The sequence below is a fragment of the Triticum aestivum genome, chromosome 6D (genome assembly GCF_018294505.1).
Source record: "Triticum aestivum cultivar Chinese Spring chromosome 6D, IWGSC CS RefSeq v2.1, whole genome shotgun sequence".
In the NCBI taxonomy this organism is placed as follows: domain Eukaryota; kingdom Viridiplantae; phylum Streptophyta; class Magnoliopsida; order Poales; family Poaceae; genus Triticum; species Triticum aestivum.
The window spans coordinates 35,231,759-35,249,980 of NC_057811.1; the positions used below are offsets into that span (position 1 = coordinate 35,231,759).

The following is an 18,222-nucleotide window of genomic DNA, read 5'->3' on the forward strand; positions in this document are numbered from 1 at the left end:
TAACCTGTGGATTGCAGATAATTAGATCAGGACAAGCAACATTCAAATGCTTCCTTACAAGAATTCAATACAGTTCATGCATTCTGATGATCAGGTCACATCAAGACAACAAAAAGATTTAGGAGAATACTGGGAAAAAAATTCCATTTTGAGAAGAAAGACTCTCGGAACAAAGTACTAAACCGTATAGTGTTTTGAAACATGGAAAATTATAGTTTAACCAAGTCCAGCTAGGTTTACATGATGGTTCCAAATGAATAACAATCACCATTATTAACACGAAAATGAACACCCAAAAAGAAACAGTTTATTTGAATACAACATACAGAACTACAGAATACAGATGCAAACACCAGCCCTATTTGGATTGAATGTAATTTTGTGTGCTCCCCATTATTTAGAGCTCAACATAACAACACACACTAATATATATAGATTCCTTACCAAATCATAAACTGGTTTAAATTTCCATTTGACGAATCTCCCGGTACTTAAATTTCCATTTGATGAAGCAACGACACAAAAAAAATAAAGATCCGTAAAATCTGCTACTCCTCGAACATACACTAAAATTGGTGGCACAAAAAAAAGTCATCAGGCAGGATGCAAGTAGGATAAAAATGAAATATGGCCAGAGATAACGAGCTTATGCAAGGAGCATATTGGTGCGAGGCAAACCTGCAATCTGCACCGATTTAGAGAAGGGCTGGCCGAGACTTGGGCCAGTTAGGGCTTCAGCAGAGGGGCGGAGCACTGACTCTGTAAGGCCCTTATTTCGTGTATATTCAGAGAAGATAATTATCAGAAGAGTATTAGAATAACTAATCGCTAGCCCGTGCATCCACACATCAACACATGTTATCCAGTGTATATTCCAGCGAGATGTCATGGAACGAGCATATTCGTGCGAGGCAAAGCAAACCTGGAATCTGTATCGTGTTAATGGAAGGGTTAACTGAAACTTGGGCCAGTTGGGGCTTCAGAAGAGGCGTGTAGCACTGTAAGGCCATGGTTGCGACTTGCGAGTATATTCAGAAAACCTGTCAATTCAAGATGATTAGATCAACTACTTGAAAACCAGCGCACCCACACATTCCAAAGTGGTAAATTTTGTCATGATAATTGAGTATCATATTCTGAACTTGACATTCAGGATTTGATCGAGCTACAGTTACTCCACAGCCCCTGTTACCTAAACTTAACACTTGAGGGTTCAGCTTTTAAAACTGAACTTGACAATCATGACTGAATACCATGCATAATGCTGAATGATTAACCGGCTTTCTTAGCTCGCATTGCACACACACTTGTGCCTTTTGTTCACCAGTATTGCCGTGTTCAACAAGTTCGCGGCGATAGGAATAGCTCATACCATATGTATAGTCATGAATTGATCTGAAAGTAGCCCTCCAATATCTTTGCCTACTAGTCTATTAATTGTCATTCGATTAGATGGTGGCTACTGAACCGGTAAACGGTTACTCCAATCATCTCTGAAATAAGTACACGCTAACACTGACACTGCTTGTGCATTGTTGCCATTGTATGCAAATTAGTTGTCTTAACTAGTACAGTAATTTCTCTCTCCGACTTATGCTTTTTTTTTACTTAGAGAAAGGCAGAACACAAGAAAACGTGAGATGGATTCCTATTAACCAGTGAAGTAAATTTTCTCTCTGGCGTTGGAAATTGCTCTTAACCAAAACTTTTCTATTATTGATTCTCAAGGAAGTTCATCCTACTGTAAGCCTAAATTCTGTAATTCATGAGCAACCCCAATGGACTCTTATAAATCAAGGATGTAGCAATAAAAGACCTGAAGGAAATGGAGCATATTAAAATCCATAGCTCTGGTAAAAGGATGCCCTTCCCACACAGCAGGTCAGTAGCCAGGCAAGCTCATGAAGTCATAATTCATATGATAAATTCAGAGATGCCACTTGCCATCATTCAGTATGGCTATGATGAGAACCATGAATAATGCCAGAAGAACAAAGCTGCAACCATAAAAGGCAGCAAGATTAGCGGTGGTGAAATACTGTCATGATTACCTACTATTGGATTTGTTGCTGCATTGAAATACTGTCATGATTACCTACTATTGGATTTGTTGCTGCATTGTTACCACTATCCGTATGGTGATGCAAACGGCATAAGTTTGCAGCCAAGTAGTACAAATCGTCAGAACTCTTGTAGTAGAAGAAAACAGAGGAACTTCAGCTGAACTTTACCGTGTAGTTCATCATGCAGAGGTCAGGCTCCGTGAGCACGATGTCGCCGCGGACCTTGGCAGCGTCCGTCGTGCCCGACAGCGCGTTGCCGCAGGTGCCCAACAAAATCCCAACAAAGACAATGAACATTAATGATTGCAGGAAGTGCATGGAAAATCCATAGTTTTGATATAACTATATAAGACAAGATTATTTTTTGCATACAACTGTATCTTATTGCAAAGATTTTTTTTTCTATTATTAATTCTGAAGGAATTTATTTACCCTAACATCTTAATCAAGGTTTTAACAAAAGAACATATAGTTTATGAATGAACGGACTACATGAGTATGAGAAAACATTTATACCCATTACTACATACTGATAAACTTCATTATCAGTTGTTTGACTTTAAAAAACAGCAAGATAAGGAACCTTGGTTGATTAAAGATCCATTTATGCACCAATATATCAAAGATCAGTTTATGCACCAATATAATAATACCAAGCTCATCTATTAGACCTAAAATCTCAGTCCACCAAAAATCATTGACTATCTTCTCAAGACACAATCACCTAACTAAATCCAACTTAAATCTCATAAATCACAGAGAAATTTGGTTCAATATCACAATCACCTAACTAAATTCAAATTGTTCCAGATTAATTAATAGACCGAATATCTCTGACTATCTCCTCAAGATCACAATCAAGTAACTAATCCATTAAAAATCTCATAATCCAACATAAAATTTGGTTCAAGATCACAATCGCCTAACTAAATCCCAAAAAAATCAAGTTTATTACAAAATTATTTATCCACCAATATAACAACCAACAAGCTCACTTACTAGACCTAAATTCGCATAATCTACCGAACATCTTTTACTAGCTCATCAAGATCGCAATCATCTAACTAAATCCAACAAAAACCTCATAATCCACCGTAAAATTTGGTCAAAAGATCACAATCACCTAACTAAATCCAAATTGTTTCAAACTAAATAAAATATCTGTTCATCCATCAATATAGTAATCACCATGCTCATCTACTAAACCTCAAATCTCATAATCCACAAAACATCTTTGATTATCATCCCAAAACACAATCACCTAACTAAATCTAACTAAAATCTCATAAATCACAGAGAAATTTGGTTCAATATCATAATCAGCTAACTAAATTCAAATTATTCAGATCACAATCTACAAACTAAATCTATTAAAAATCTCATAATCCACCATGAAATTTGTTTAAGATCACAATCACCTAACTACATCCAAATTGCTCCATGTTAACTAAAGGCCCATTTATCCACCGATGTAATAACCACCATGCTCAATTAATTACTAGACCTAAATTAACATAATTCACCAAACATCTTTGACTAACTCGTCGAGATCACAGTCACCTAATAAATCAACAAAACCTCAAAATCTACCTAAAATTGGTTGAAAAATAGCAATCACGTAACCAAATCAAAATTGTCCCAAACTAAATTAAAGATCCGTTTATCAACCAATATAATAATCACCATTCTCTTCTACTAAACCTAAAATCTCATAGTCCAGCAAACATCTTTGACTATATTCTCAAGACACAATCATCTAACTAAATCCACCGAAAATCTCATAATCTAGCATGAAATTCGATTGAGTTGATCAACCACCTAACTAAATCCAAATTGTTCAAGATTAATTAATCCACCAAACATCTTTGACTATCTTCTCAAGATCACGATCAACTATTAATCCATCAAAAATCTCATAATCCACCATAAAATTTGGTTCAAGGTCACAATCGCCTAACTAAATCTAAATTGTTCTAAATTTATTAAAGATTCATTTATGCACCAATATAACAATCAACATGCTCACCTACTAGACCTACATTCACATAATTCACCGAACATCTTTTACTAGCTCGTCAAAATCACAATCACCTAACTAAATCCAACCAGAACCTTGTAATCCACCGTAAATTTAGGTTAAAAGATCACAATCATCTGACTAAAATTCAAATTGTTCCAAACTAAATTCAATATCTGTTTATCCACCCATATAATAATCACCATGCTCATCTACTAGACCTCAAATCTCATAATCCACGAAACATCTTTGATTATCATCTCAAGACATGATCACCTAACTAAATCCAACTAAAATATCATAAATCACAGAAAAATTTGATTCAATGACACAATCACCAACTAAATCCATATTGTTCAAGATTAATTAATACACCGAACATCTTTAACTATCTCCTCAGGATCACAATCAACTAAATCCATTGAAAATCTCGTAATTCAACATGAAATTTGTTCAAGATCACAATCGCCTAACTAAATCCAAAATCCATTCAAAAATCTCGTAATTCACCATGAAATTTGTTCAAGATCACAATCGCCTAACTAAATCCAAATTGCTCCATGTTTACTAAAGAAGTCACAACTTCCTTGAGATTGAGGTTTCTTCTACCTCTAATGGCTTCTTTATTTCCTAAGAGGAGTATATCCAGGATCTTCTTGCTCGTGCTGCTCTTACTGATGAGCACACTGTTGAGACTGCTATGGAGCTCAACATCCACCTTTGTGTCCACCTTTGCTCCCTGTAAGTCCGGACGGGCGTCCGTTGCCTGGTGGCGGATTGCCATGTGTGCTGTCTTGATCCCACATCCCGTGTTCCCTTGCTGGGCGACACCATAACCGCACGCTCAAGCACCACCAATGGCGAGCAAGAGCTTAGACAATCGACGCGTACCTGAATTTTACCCACGGGACGTGCCCGAGAACACGGCGCTACCTATCGTCAAGGCCAAGGGCGCACATTAGGAGAACGTGGGATGCTTAATCAAGTGCGTGACACAAAATCCGCAAACAGGACAAGGACACCAAGCCGGATCAGCGAAGAACGAAGAGTGCACAGGCACGTGGGATGCTGGATCAAAATCCATCTGCTGCCACTACCCTCAGTCTCTCCTCTGTTGCCTTGTTTACCAGTTATTTTCAGTAGTGGCATCATCACCTTGAGTCACTTATGTGGCCCTCATCTCTATCCACCAATATAATAATCAACATGCTCACCTACTAGACCTAAATTCACTTAGTCCATCGAACATCTGTTACTAGCTCGTTAAAATCACAATCACCTAACTAAATTCAACCCAAATCTTATAATCCATCGTAAAATTAGGTTAAAAGATCACAATCACCGAACTAAATTCAGATTGTTTCATCTAAATTAAATATTGGTTTATCCACCAATATAATAATCACCATGCTCATTTATTAGATCTAAAATCTCATAATCCATCAAACATCTTTGATTATCTTCTCAAGACACAATCACCTAACTAAATCCAACTAAAATCTCATAAATCACAGAGAAATTTAGTTCAATATCACAATCACCTAACTAAATCCAAATTGGTCAAGATTAATTAATACATCGAATATCTTTGACTATCTCCTCAAGATCACAATCAACTAACTAATCCATCAAAAATCTGATAATCCACCATAAAATTTGATTCAGGATCACAATCGCCTAACTAAATCCAATTTTTTCAAATTTACTAAAGATCCATTTATCCACCAACATCCTCACTGAGCAGACCTAAGTTCACATAATCTACCAAACATCTTTTACTAGCACGTCAAGATCCCAATCACCTAACTAAATCCAACCAAAACCTCATAATCCACCGTAAAATTTGATTAAAAAATCACAATCACCTACCTAAATCCAAACTAAATTAAATATATGTTTATCTACCAATATAATAATCACCATGTTCATTTACCATACCTAAAATCTCATACTCCACTGAATATTTTGACTATCTTCTCAAGACACAATCACCTTTCTGAATCCACCTAAAATCAAATAAATCACCGAGAAATTTGGTTCAATATCTCAATTACCGAACTAAATTCAAATTGTTCCCGTCCACTACGAGGTGTCTACGGTAACTTCGTAAAATATCAAGATGGTATGCCGGCTCAGTCTCTCGAAGGTGCTCATAGGGATAGAGTGTGCGTGTGTGCGTTCATATGGATGAGTGTAGCGCGTTTATATGAGCGCTTGCGTCTGGACTGTGTTCAAAAAAAAAGATTAGTTAATCCATCAAACATCTTGGACTATCTCTAAGATCTCAAGCAACTAATTAAAACCATTTAAAATCTCGTAATTCACCATGAAATTTGGTTCAAGAACACAATCCCCTAACTAAATCTAAATTACTACAAGTTTACTAAAAATCCATGTATCCACTAATATAATAACCACCATACTTACTTACTAGGCATAAATACTCACATAATCCATTGAACATCTTTTGAATATCTCGTCAGGACACAATCACCTAACTAAATGTAACCCCAAACATCAGAATCCACAACGAATTTGCTTAAAAGGTCATAATCATCTAACTAAATTCAAACTGTTTCAAACTAAATTAAAGGTATGTTTATCCACCAGTATAATAGTCACCATGCTCACGTACTAGACCTAAAATCTTCAAATCCACCAAACATATTTGACCATCTTCTCAAGATCATAATAACTTAACTAAATCCACCTAAATTCACATAAATCACCTTGAAATTCGGTTCAATATCACAATAGCCTAACTAAATTAAAATAGTTCGAAATTTATTAAAGACTCATTTATGCACCAATATAATAATCAACATGCTCACCTACTAGACCTAAATTCATCGAACATCTTTTACTAGCTCGTCAAAATCACAATCACCTAACTAAATCAAACAAGAAGCTTATAATCCACCGTAAAATTAGGTTAAAAGATCACAATCACCTAATTAAATTTAGATTGTTCAAACTAAATTAAATATCTGTTTATTCACCAATATAATAATCACCATGCTTATCTACTAGACCTAAAATCTCATGATCCACGAAACATCTTTGATTATGATCTCAACACACCATCACCTAACTAAATCCAACTAAAATCTCATAAATCACAGAGAAATTTGGTTCAATGACACAATCACCCAACTGAATCCATATTGTTCAAGATTAATTAATACACCGAACATCTTTAACTATCTCCTCAGGATCACAATCAACTAAATCCATTGAAAAATCTCGTAATTCAACATGAAATTTGTTCAAGATCACAATCACCTAACTAAATCCGAATTGCTCCATTTTTACTAAAGAAGTCACAACTTCCTTGAGATTGAGGTTTCTTCTACCTGTAATGGCTTCTTTATTTCCTAAGGGGAGTATATCCAGGATCTTCTTGCTCATGTTGCTCTTACTGATGAGCACACTGTTGAGACTGCTATGGAGCTCAACATCCACCTTTGTGTCCACCTTCGCTCCCTCTAAGTTCGGACGGGCATCGTTGCCTGGTGGCGGATTACCATGTGTGCTGTCTTGATCCCACATCCCGTGTTTCCTTGCTGGGCGACACCATAACCGCACGCTCAAGCACCACCAATGGCGAGCAAGAGCTTAGACAATCGACACATACCTGAATTTTACCCACGAGACGTGCCTGAGAACACGACACTACCTATCGTCAAGGCCAAGGGCGCACATTAGGAGAACGTGGGGTGCTTGATCAAGTGCGTGACACAAAATCCACAAACAAGACAAGGACACCAAGCCGAATCAGCGGGAACGGAGAGTGCACATGCACGTGGAATGCTGGATCAAAGTCCAGCTGCTGCCACTACCCCCAGTCTCTCCTTTATTGCCTTGTTTATCAGTTATTTTCAGTAGTGGCATCATCGCCTTGAGTCACTTATGTGGGCATCATCTCTATCCACCAAAATAATAATCAACATGCTAACCTACTAGACCTAAATTCATAACTCATCGAACATCTTTTACTAGCTCGTCAAAATCACAATCCCCTAACTAAATCCAACCCAAACCTTATAATCCACTGTAAATTAGGTTAAAAGATCACAATCACCGAACTAAATCCAAATTGTTTCAAACTAAATTAAATATATGTTATCCACCAATATAATAATCACCATGCTCATTTATTAGATCTAACATCTAATAATCCACCAAACAACTTTGATTATCTTCTCAAGACACAATCACCTAACCAAAATCCAACTAAAATCTCATAAATTACAGAGAAATTTAGTTCAATATCACAATAACGTAACTAAATCCAACTTGGTCAAGATTAAATAATACATCAAATATCTTTGATTATCTCCTCAAGATTACAATCAACTAACTAATCCATCAAAAATCTAATAATCGACCATAAAATTTGGTTCAGGATCATAATCGCCTAACTAAATCCAATTTTTTTTTTCAAGTTTACTAAAAATCCATTTATCCACCAATATAATAACCAACATGCTCACCTACCAGACCTAATTTCACATAATCTAGCAAACATCTTTTACTAGCTCGTCAAGATCCCAATCATCTAACTAAATCCAACCAAAACCTCATAATCTACCGTAAAATTTGATTAAAAAATCACGATCACCTACCTAAATCCAAACTGATCCAAACTAATTAAATATGTTTATCTACCAATATAATAATCACCATGTTCATTTACCATGCCTAAAATCTCATAATCTACCGAATATTTTGACTATCTTCTCAAGACACAATCACCTAACTAAATCAACCTAAAATCAAATAAATCACCGAGAAATTTGGTTCAATATCATAATCACCAAACTAAATCGAAATTGTTCCCGTTGACTACGAGGCATCTACGGTAACTTCGTAAAATATCTAGATGGTATGTCGGTTCAGTCTCTCCAAGGTGCTCATAGGGATAGGGTGTGCGTGTATGCGCGTTTATATGAGCGCTTGCGTCTGTACTGTGTTCAAAACAAGATTAGTTAATCCACTGAACATCTTGAACTATCCCCTCAAGATATCAAGCAACTAGTTAAATCCATTTACAATCTTGTAATTCACCATAAAATTTGGTTCGAGATCACAATCGCCTAACTAAATCCAAATTACTTCAAGTTTACTAAAAACTCATTTATCCACTAATATAATAACCACCATACTTACTTACTAGGCATAAATGCTCACATAATCCATCGAACCTCTTTGACTACCTCGTCAGGACACAATGACGTAACTAAATCTAACCCAAACATCAACACAGTGAATTTGCTTAAAAGATCACAATCATCTAACTAAATTCAAATTGTTTCAATCTAAATTAAAGGTCTATTTATCCACCAGTATAATAGTCACCCCATGCTCACGTACTAGACCTAAAATCTTAAAATCCACCAAACATCTTTGACCATCTTCTCAAGATCATAATAACTTAACTAAATTCACCTAAAATCACATAAATCATCGTGAGATTCGGTTCAATATCACAATAGCCTAACTAAATTCAAATTGTTCAGGGTTAATTAATTGATCTAATATCTTTGAGTATCTCCTCGAGATCACAATCAACTGACCAAATCCTTCTAAAATCTCATAATCCACCATGTTGGTTCAAGATCACAATCGCCTATCTAAATCCAAGTTTATTAAAAAAATTACTTACTTAACCGATATAATTACCACCATGCTCACCTACTAGACCTAAATTCACATAATTGACCAAACATCTTTTACTAGCTCGTCAAGGTCACAATCACCTATCTAAATCGAACCAAAACCTCATAATCTACCGTGAAATTTGGTTTAAGATCACAATCACCTAACCAAACCCGAAATGTTCCAAACAAAATTAAAGATCTATTTATCCACCAATAAATCACCATGCTCCTCTACCATACCTAAACTCTCATAATCAACCAAACATTTTAGACGATCTTCTTAAGATTAAATCACGTAACTAAATCCCCCTAAAATCACGTAACTAAATCCACCAAAAATCTCGTAATCCATCATAAAATACGGTTCAATATCACAATCACCTAACTAAATTCAAATTGTCCAAGATTAATTAATCCACCGAACATCTTTGACTTCTCCTCGAGATCACAATGAACTAAATAAATGCATCAAAATCTCATAATCCACCATAAAAATTGGTTCAAGATCATAATCGCCTAACTAAATCCAAATTGCTTCAAGTTTATTGAAGATCCATTTATTCGCCAATATAATAACCACCATGCTCATTTACTAGACATAAATTTTCATGATCCATCAAATGTCTTTGATTATCTCGTCAAGATCACAATCACCTAACTAAATCTCCACTTCATCTTCATTTTGTAAAACCTTATTTTCAGAATCATCCCATGGGCATTAGTGACACCCTTGGGTTTTTGTAAAACATTTATGAGTAACAAAGATTCTTCCCAAGTCCTATGATTTATGCGACTAGCATGGCTAAGCATTACTATTAAACTTGCACATATGACCCACATTTATTTGTGACCACTACATGGTTATAAAGGAGGGGTATTAAGAATGTCAAAGGAGGGTGTCAATATCAAGCACATAGAGCATAGCTAAACCCTAGGTAATTTACTTAGCATAAGAATGTCAAAGGGGTGTCAATATCAAGCACATAGGGGGCATAGCTAAACCCTAGCAAATTTACTTAACATAGCAATACTAGTAAACAATACTTTATGCATGAAAAAGAATTCTAAGTGTGATGCAAATATGGGTTCAACTTGATCAAAGTAGGTTGCTTGCCTCGCTCAGCAAAGTCTTTGATGGTTCTGGTCACTCCTCAAACGTCCTTGAATCTTTCGAAAGATAATGATTTCTACTCATTGGAAAAATAAAATTAACACACGATCAATAAATAATATATGCAAAGGACTTCAAAATTTTCAGAAGTAGTACCATTGAAAAGAGGGAAATTTTAGATAAATTTTGGAAGTACCCTGGATTTTAGAAAAGAGAAATGGTATTGTGGGCCAGAACGGGTCTGCCTGATTAAATAGCATTGCACCAGGGGGAGGGGGGTCGACGTCGAAGGCGTGAAGGAGAAATACGCCGTCACTTACACGCCGATTTAAACCTGCATTGGGGCGACCACACAAGCCACACATGAGCAGCACAACCAGGATAATCAAGCAATATATAAAGTTTACAATCAAGCAATAACAAATAAGATAATATGGATAAACTAGAGGATATTACTTCAAGTGGCAACCAGATTGCAGCTGAAGCAGGGGCACTATTAACAGGAGCAGGCCTGGCGGTGGATTGATCCTGGGACGCAACTGGCCATAGCCTGGCTGGCTAGCAGTGGGTGCACCAAGGGAAGGCGGCGGTGCACCATAGCCAATAGCCAGGCTGACTGTATCCATACTGCCCATAACCAGCCTGAGTAGGTGGTGCTGTCCATACGGAGCAGATGAAGGCGGCTTCTGAGCATGCGGAGGCTACCCATAAGCATCCTGGCCATATGTGGCCATATGTGGCCTGTGGTGGTGGCTGCATATCATAGCCAGGATGTGTCTGTGCAGCAACGTATCCAGTTTTGAGGGGCAGAACCTTGCGTCGTGTAGCTTGATGGAGCAGCAGTAGTATAGGTGGTTGATTAGGATAACCCGGTTGGCCTCCAGTGGCTGGAATTGAAGTTTGCTGACCTGGACCACCATAGCTTGGTGCAGTACCACCACCCTGAGTTGAGTTAGCAGCTGATCGATGCCCCATAGTCCTGCTGATCATATCCAGGCTGCTGCGAGTAAGACAGCCCTTGGATCTGATAACCAGAGTAATCATAAGCTTGCTGCCCGCCACTCTGCTGAGAGTACGTAGAATCACCATACCCTTGTGAAGCATGAGTAGCAGACTGGCTGCTAGCATCAGCAGGTGCAGCAGTTCCAGTGGCATAGTGTTGTTGTTGGGGTTGCTGCTGTTGGTTATAGTGCCAGGGGGCTGCTCTACCATAAGGTTGCTGGCCATACTATGGTGGTGCACCAGGATAAGCTCCAGGCTGCATGTAAACAGGCTGTTGTGTTGCTGGTGCATCAGGCACACCCCAGTTTGCCCGAGGACGGGGAGGGTGGTAGCCCTGTTGGATTTCTGGCATTATTCTGCAAAAATATAGGTTGCACATCAGAATATGTATAGAACAAAGCATACAATGTACCATGCAGAACAAGTGCAAACCAGACAAAACATATCCAAAAACAAAGTAATGTGATATACAGAAATCCCAGAACCACCAAGAAAAATGGAGGGATCAACTCACCGAGCAAGATTCTCAAGCAACATTTGTTGATGCCCATGTAGCGTCTACCATGTGCAAAACTATGGGAGCTAATGAAGATTGGGCAGCTAGATAAACACACGCATATATTGAATAGTAATAAAAGATTCCCTTGCAGTTTGTAGATGTTGATAAATCAGCAATAATGGATGGTGACAGAGTGATCCATAATTATGTGCAACATCTACTTATATATTGCTAAATGACACAACATACACAACATCAGTTCTTTCAGCAAGTCTCCAAAAATATATTATAGGTGAACAAAAGAATGTCAAAGGAAATATTTAAGCAAAGTTTTAAGGAAGCTTTGGTCATGGTAACCTGAAAAGTCAACGGAGGGAGAAAATATATACAAAAAAACCAAAGATAGATTCATGCGAGATATCCTGCATAATCTTTCCAAACTATACATAGCACATACAAACTTTCTTGCCCGGTCAATAAACAGTAACATTCTTATTTGTTACATGTTGCTCCCAGAGGGTGGTCTTAGCAACAGATAGAATGGGCTGAAAATTAAGCATCAAGAATTATCCCCTGAGTGGGCAAAAATATCAATAGCCTAAATACCAGCTACTACAGTGCACGATCCATCATTGAAGTGTGCAGACTGATCACCTGCATAGAGGTTTGCACCTACTATCCCCAAAGATGTACAGAAATAGCAAACGTAAATTTGACAGGACAAGACCAGGTATATGAAATCCAATCATATAATCCGAATACAAACTAGTTCCTTCTGTTTCGATATAGAAAGACCAGGCATGTTCCTGGATGTATGTATTATATTCTAATGGTATACTCCAATGGTACACATGGGACTTCTATACCAAAACAGAGGGAGTAGTTCATAATTTTATCTTTCATCCATCAGCATCAAAGTATATTAACATTATTAGGTAGTAACAAATCTGCCTCCAGGATTGATGTGTGCAGCCCTCAGAACTAGTTACTGACACTAATTTGGCCTTATGTCAAGATAATGATCAACAGACAGTATAGCCTGGGATATATGGATAACACCACAAGCACCGGTATGATATGTAGTGAAGATGTTGTGATAGGTTATATAAACCTCCCAATGGAAGTATGGATTTGCCAGTATTTAACTGTGATTGTTCAAATATTTCTAGTATCTTCATCAGAGAGACTACACAGAGCAAAGCAGCTAATAACAAAGAGACTGCACAAATTACAAATATAGTTATATAAAGTATACAATCATGTCAAAGCCATACTGCTGCTGCTCCGGATGAAGTATGGGTATACTTCATCTGGAGTCTTGGGCACTAGATATCATTCAAGGAGACATGGTCAGCCGGGGTGAGGCGTGTCTCATCCTGTGCGGTGCATGGGCTGTGTGGTCTGAACGCAATTCCCGTCGGCATGGGGGACATAACCGAAGCATCAATCAGTCAGTTTGTTGGGCAATAGATATAGCTGCAGATTTGAGTCAGCTGGGTAAAATACATGCAGTGTCTGTACCGCATGTAACTGAATGTTGGAAACCGTCTTAATCTGATTGTCTAAAGATCAACACAGACGCTCAGTTTCACCAACTCCTGGGGCAAGGTGGAACTGGCTTAGTCGTACGTGATCATACAGGGAAGCTCATTCGGGCGCAAGCATGTTGGTATGAATTTGCAAGTTCAGCCAGAATGATGGAGGTTCAAGCAATTAGAGACGCAGTGGTGCTGGCTTCAGATATGGGTTGGAGTAAAGTTCTTATAGAAAGTGATGCCCTTGAAGTTGTCAATCTGTGGAACTCAAAAGATTTTGCAAGAGCTGATATAGCCAAGCCGCTTCAGGAGATCAAGGAGGGAACTTCATTAGTTTCTCTATTTCTTTTGTAAAACGGGAGGCCAATATGGCCGCTCATCTTACTGCTAAACAAGCTAGTGAAGTTCGTAGGAGATGCCTCTGGATCAATTATACTCCAGAATTTCTCCGCGATTGTATTGCCCGCGATTGTATTACCTCTGAGTAATCTATAAAGTTCCAAGTTGCAAAAAAAAAAAAAATACTGCTGCTGCTCCATGACCAATTGACTACCTTGTTTTACAAGGCAACCCATTGAGATACGTTTTGGACATGTACATTTGACAAGAATATAGGGTATATCATAACTAAAGAGAAGAATTTCAAAAGGAAGCAATGGAAAAGGAAGGTCAAGTAGAGAAATATAAATCGAGACAAAAAATACAGTAACATATAAAAAATTGATAATTAAACCCACATGATTTTAACAACACTGATAAATAACAAATAGCTGCAGCAATTAGGAGGTGGCGTGAAAAGAGAAAGAAAGCTGACCTCACTGGTAACCTCACTCAAGCTGCTTTGCTATTTCAATTCGCTCTGCAGTACCATCAATATACAGCATTCTTTCAGTTGAAGTATCACCAGGAGGCAAATGCAAAGGAATGACCTGCAGATGGATTTTTTAGGAAAAATCAAATATTACTATTGTTATTACCAATGGTAATGATGAAGATGATACAAAATATAATACTAACTAACAAGGAGAAAAAGGAGAATACTAAAATGGATAATTATGAAGATGAAAGGAGCATGAGTTCTACTTCTAGTTGAGCAACATTAGAACTTGGATTTTAATTTACTTGGTAAATCATAAAAAAATGAAAAAATGCAACAACAAAACACATCACGCAGTGCTAAGTTATTAACGAAATTCAATAGTAAGTTAGGCCAGGTTCAGCCAACAAATTTATGTTAGACTTTGCAATAAGAAATTTCTCAAACCTATATACAAGCTCCAGATTTGGCCTGCATGGATTTTATAGTCTCACCAAAAAATAGTTAAGACACGGAATTAATATGCAAGGTTTTTCACCACCAAAGAAATTGAAGTCCGTGAAATAATATCAGCTGGGAAGCTTACAAGAAACCCTCATTGCTATATTGGGGCGTGGTATGATTTTCAAAGTCTGACAAACAAACCCAGTTCTAGAAAGCAGCCAGTTTACCTTGTTGTTAGCAATTTGCATCCGGGATTGCTCAGCACTAGGTTGAGGTGCATTGTACTTCCAATTGGAGATAGTGCCAAATGAGCCAGCATCAGCCTGCAGGTCACATGACAAGTATGGTTGAATAAATGGATGCACAGCTAAATGTGAAGTCCTGACCATAAAAAAGATATCACAGTACCTCTGCAAGAACATCACTTATCAACTGCTCAGCTCTGCTTATCTGGTCAGGAGTGCCCGAAGATCAACCAATCTTGTTTGTGACCTGGGTTGAACATCCATGTCCCTTGTTAGATTTATTATAATTTATCATGTAAAATCCTCAAGCAAGGGATCATACATAATTTTATTAATTAATACAGTACTTCCTAATATACAAAATACGCGCCATCATCTTTACACTTCATGGCATAAAAACAAAATTTTTGAGCAGAAACTGTAGGGGAAGCCCCGGCAATAAATTTAATTAAAAAGAGATTATTTGCAAGAGACAGGATATATATACTTTTTTCGGAACAGAGGACATATATACAATTATACATGGCTAGCTAGGGAGAACAGAAGGGGAGGGGGCACAGAGAGAAGAAAAACTATAGCAGGCCGATCACTAGCACCAGAAAAGGCCTAAAACACAACACTTCGACCACTCCTTCAGATAATTTGTTACTAAAAATAAAGATTGTGGCGGGGCACAGAATGTCAAGTGCAGCTGGACTGGACCGGCTGAAGCAGCATCTGACCGCTGCGCAGAACCGAACGAAAATGCACTGACAAGCATCGATCGGACAAAAACCTTTCAGGTGGGCAAGAAGGTATTGCTCAAACTATAGCCTTATGTTATGATTAATCTTCAGTGGTGAACAGACCCTGTCCGAGGCTGGCATTCAAATACTTTGGAAGCGAATTGGTTCAGTGGTATATCACTTGGAATTGCCAGCGGACTGGTAGTCCTCAAGAACTGGCAAGTTGAGAAGATCTCAATGTACTGAAGCAACACTACCGAGGGGAAATGTAACAACTGAAGGTGGTGAGATAGCCAAAACAGAGAAGACAATAGAGAGAAAGGGCGTTAGGACGCCGTCGAGATAGGGAAGCAAATACTGATGGCGCAGTGTGTGTTAAAGTGGGACCCAGCTGTAAGTGTCATGTGTGTCTGGTCTATAAGAGCAAGCTGCAACAGTAAAACCGGCAAGAAATGAATGAGTGAAAGATCCCGTTCTTTGATCTACCTTCGTCACTATTCTGGTCCCTATTTATCTCCTCCGATCTCAATCTCACGTCCCGGTTAGCAGTCGGCAAAGTTAGCTAAGATGCTAGAGGGAGAAGAGCCCACACTACCAAAAGTAATCTATTTGGTAATCGAGAAATGCTAGTTACAAAAAAAAATTCGAGCAAACATTTCAGATATGTCAACTTACATGCAGAAGATATGCTTACCTGCTCAACCAAAAATCATAATAGCATATCTGCCCAGACAATCATCTTATGTATTGTGCAAAAGTTTAGCTCCATCATGTCCACTACCAATGCTGGTTCCTACAAGCATAAGAAGTCAAACACTGAAGCCACCAATGACACTCATAAGGGAAGCCAAATAGTGAAATAGATATGAGATGGCTTTACTGAAGATATTTAGTTATACTCACATGTGTAAATTCAGAAAAACAACTAAGGGCCTCTTCGGTTTAAAGGAATTTTGAAGGATTCTACTCAAAAAAATCCTGCGAAGCTCACAGGAATGGAAAGTTGGAAACTATAGACCTTTTCCTATTGTCTACTTTGCTTGCAATCCGAAAGGAAAATCTCCAGTGGTTCCAACCTCTTGGAAATTTTATTCCCTTTAGACGGGTTACAAATATGCACCAAACCCTTCAGAAAATTCCTGGGTTTTTTCCCTATGGAACAACCAAACATTATCTACTACACATTTATGTGCTTTCAGTTTCTGTAGGCTTGTTGGCAAGATTAGCGGAGGTAACAATGTTGAATTACACAAGTAGGCTTTTTAAGCTTCCAAATGTACTTATTGGGCTATGTCTTTGATGTTTTAATCAGTTCAAGCTAGTTTCCATATACCACACAGTGTAATGACACTAAAAAATAATAATGTCAGAATAATCAAAACAGCACCATGCCTTCCTAAACTAGGTAATGCTAACAAATATTTTTCCAGGTCATGAACATTACATAAAACACCACCACACAAGCATCCAGCAGAACACTACAGCTAGCACAATTAAGTATACGTAAAGGCATGCTATTACCTGCAGAATAGACACTTTCGAATGGATAATGATAAAAACCGTCGCTAATCTCGTAAAATTTCTTGAATTGCAATGACTCAAGCTGCAGCATGATGACACCATCACCTGTAGTCAGGAACACCACATTATTGTACTCGGCAAGCCCTTCTATCAAAGGGCGAACTCTCTCCTTCTCCGGATTCAGGGAAAGCAGCTTGTCCACTTCAATAGTGCTTTCCATCCCCCATGATGCAGCACCATCACAGTCGGTCTTCCTCTTCCATAATTGGGCGGTGAAGCCTGATATGTAGAGTAAACCCAGTCCACCTGTCATGTACTAGTCAGAGGAGGACTTGCCGTGTCATGGCAGATTGAATGGCCAAGATAAAAAGGAAACCCAATGGCAGAAGATCTACGGCTGTCAACGTTTATTCATTTCCGTCCTTGTTATTATTTCTATATTCAAGTTACTCGCTGTAACCTCAGGCTATATAAGGTGTGGTAACTAGAGGAGATGTATCGATCAACTATTCAGCCAAATATTGGTTATTATCAATACAACAATACCTTTACATACATACACCATTTACACAAGTTCCTCACT

The 18,222-nt window shown here is 37.9% G+C and overlaps 1 pseudogene; it reads right to left on the bottom strand.

Annotated features, from left to right (window-relative positions):
- Positions 1-2,216: 2,216 nt before the first annotated feature.
- Positions 2,217-17,952, bottom strand: LOC123142389 (uncharacterized; annotated as a pseudogene).
- Positions 17,953-18,222: the final 270 nt, after the last annotated feature.